Source organism: Saimiri boliviensis, chromosome 3, assembly GCF_048565385.1.
Source record: "Saimiri boliviensis isolate mSaiBol1 chromosome 3, mSaiBol1.pri, whole genome shotgun sequence".
NCBI lineage: Eukaryota > Metazoa > Chordata > Mammalia > Primates > Cebidae > Saimiri > Saimiri boliviensis.
The window spans coordinates 51,360,817-51,363,994 of NC_133451.1; the positions used below are offsets into that span (position 1 = coordinate 51,360,817).

At 37.6% G+C, this 3,178-nt stretch overlaps 1 pseudogene; it reads left to right on the forward strand.

Moving 5' to 3' along the window:
* The first annotated feature begins 2,557 nt into the window (after nucleotides 1-2,557).
* On the forward strand, nucleotides 2,558-2,652 carry LOC120363780 (U6 spliceosomal RNA; annotated as a pseudogene).
* Nucleotides 2,653-3,178: the final 526 nt, after the last annotated feature.

Below are 3,178 nucleotides of genomic sequence, written 5' to 3' on the forward strand. Positions count from 1 at the left end.
TTGCTCTAATTTCCCCAAGATACAGGATGTCCCTTTGATCACTGTGCTTGAAACACTCTTCAGTTCTTTCTTCCCTGACAAGCTCCTACTGCTCCATCAGGTCTCTGATTAGATGATTTCCTGCAGGTAGCTTCTCAGATTCCCCGCCTCAGGTTGTTATAACCCCACCAGCCCTTATCACACAGTATTATAATGACCTTTTCCTCTATTTTGCCACTAAATTAAGCTGCTGATCTGTGCCCAAAGGGAAGCTGCATTTGGAAAGAGCCCAAGCTTTCAACTCAGAGAGACCTGGAATCGAAATCCAGGTCTTGCATTTACAAGTTATGTGCACTTCAGCAAGTTTCTTAACCTGGCTGCCTGCATCTCATTTTCCTATCTATAAAGAAAGAGGATCATAGTGAAAATTAATAAGACAATGTGTGTAAAGCATTTTGCAGGTAGCCAGGCACTTAGTAAATGCTCAGTAAATCATAGTTACAATTGGTAACACTTCTGCCCTAAAGCTCCTCCCAGACTGAACTCCTCCCAAGAGAGTGGACAGATCTTTTTTTTTTTTTTTTTTTTTTTTTCAGACAGAGTGTCGCTCTGTCACCAGGCTGCAGTTCAATGATGCGATCTCAACTTACTGCAACCTCTGCCTCCCAGGTTCAAGTGATTCTCCTGCTTCAGCTGCGACTACAGGCGCACGCCACCACACCTGGCTAATTTTTGTATTTTTAGTAGAGACAGAGTTTCACCATATTGGCCAGGATGGTCTCAATCTCTTGACTTTGTGATCTGCCCACCTTGGCCTCACAAAATATTGGGATTACAGGAGTGAGCCACCACACCCAGCCATGGGCAGCTCTTACTACACCAACTAGAGACAGATGAAGAAGAAAACTATTATTTTTCCTAACCTCAAAAAAGATTTATATTAGCTGTATATGCTCACAGAGATCATTTGTCTGGTCTGTTTCAAGCCTGTTCATCTATCTGAACATGCTTCATGCCATCAGTGTAATCAAAGAATAACATGAAAGTATTTTGAGCAAAATATAGCATTTTGAAATGGTATGTTCCTTATTTGTTGAAAGAAGTGTGATTTTAAAACATTAAAATGTTTGAAACTCTCTTAAGGCTAAGGGACCATAAATAACTTAAAACAGCAAACCCTCACTTGTAGCCAAGATCCTTGACATTTTTCTTTAGCATCCTTTTTATCAGCAAAGATAAGTTGCAAAACAAATTGTTAGGGATTTCACCACATTTCTGCCACCATCTACTGTAATAGTGGTATAACTAAGCAAGTGAACAGCTAGTATAAGAAGACAGGCCCCAGGAATCAAGAAAATTTGTATCTTGTACAACATAGCCTTAGATAATTGAGATTAGGGTTTTGTTTGATCGGTTGTTTGATCGTTTTTGTTTTTGTTTTACAATTTATCATACACATTTTAGACTCACAGATTATTAGAACCAGAAAATATAAAGCATTCTGAGGAAAAGAAAAAGATTGAACACATTCAGATTTATGTTCACTACCTCCAAATTCCACAAAAACGAGAGTAAAAAAGAATATTGTAAAACACATGAGATAAGCATGGGAGAGGCAACATCGCAATGAAACGTTGTAAGCTGGAAAACAGTGGAGGAGAGGCAACTTACTCAGACAGCTGATTTAGACCTCAATCCTAAACCTGCAGGGGAAAGCTAAACAGCAACCCAGTTTCACTACAGAATCCAGGAAGTCTCTGGAATAGGCAGCACCAGGTACCTCTGAAAGTAGGGGCACAACTAGGGCTATTGAAAGATTGGGTTGGTTTGTTTAAGAAGCAATTGGAACTTCTGATCACTCGTTCTCACTCAGGGTAGCCAATCAAATGGCTTTTCAACACCCCATCCAAACACTGGGGGTTTACTCCCTGGAGACAGAAAACAGAGTTTCTAGACTAGGAGTTATTAGGCACAGTTGAGGGAGTATCGTGCTAAACTCAGATGTAGTAACAGAACATTGAGATGCTGAATGTTGAGAAGACACCTCATCCCTCCCAGTCTCTCTTCTTGAGCTCCAGAATGAAGAAAGCCAGAGCTGTAGATGTTAAGCAATTAATTTTAAAATACTTCTCTAGGGAACATGAGTAGTCCTAATTAATATATATTGAGGATACCGACAAAATGACCCTGGCAAATCACCCTCCAGGAATCCCATAGTCAGCAAGCTTAGAGCTCTTAAATGTGAGCAAATGGTCAAAGATCACCAGATAGTATCTGAGGGAAAGCTATGGCATGAAAGACACTAAAACAAAGGAATAGAGGGGAAAAGCAAATTAAAGAAATAGAGACCACTGTAGGAAGAATAAGGCCTTATATGACTATAATTAATGTATTTATAGGAAAAGCCATTTTATTCATAAAACAATAATAAGATGTTCTCTTTAAAAAAGAAATATTCTGGAAATTAAAAGTTCTTGGAAATCACATGTATAATAGCAGAAATAAAAACTCAGCAGAAGAGTTGGAAGATAAAGTTAAGAAAATCTTCCAAAAGTAGAAAGCAAAAATACATAGAGCGCTGCTTTGGGAACATATATATTAAAATTGGAATGATATGGAGATTAGCATAGCCCTTTGCAAGGATGACATACAAATTCATAAAGTATTCCTTTAAAAAAACAAAAACAAAAACAAAAACAAAAACAAAAAAAACAGAAAATATCGTGGGGAAGTTGGAACCCTCGTGCACTGTTGGTAGGAACGTAAAACAATGCAACCACCGTGGAAAACAGCATGGCAATTCCTCGATAAATTAAACATGATTATTATATGATCTGGTAATTCCGCTTCTGGGTATATTCTCAAAAGAATTAAAAGCAGAGACCCAAATAGATATTTGTACACTCATTTTTATAGTAGCTTTATTCACAATAGTCAAAAGGTAGAAGTAACCCAAATTTCCACTCACAGATGGATAAACAAAATGTTTCATATACATATAATGGAATTTATTCAGCCTTGAAAAGGAAATGCTCACACAGGCTACAACATGGATAAACCTCAAAGACCTTATTTGAGGTTTATTTACCAAGTGAAATAAGCCAGTCACAAAAGGACTAATGTTGTATTATTCCTTTTACATGAGGTACCTAGAGTAGTTAAATAAATAAAGACAAAGTATAACAGCAGCTATGAGAGG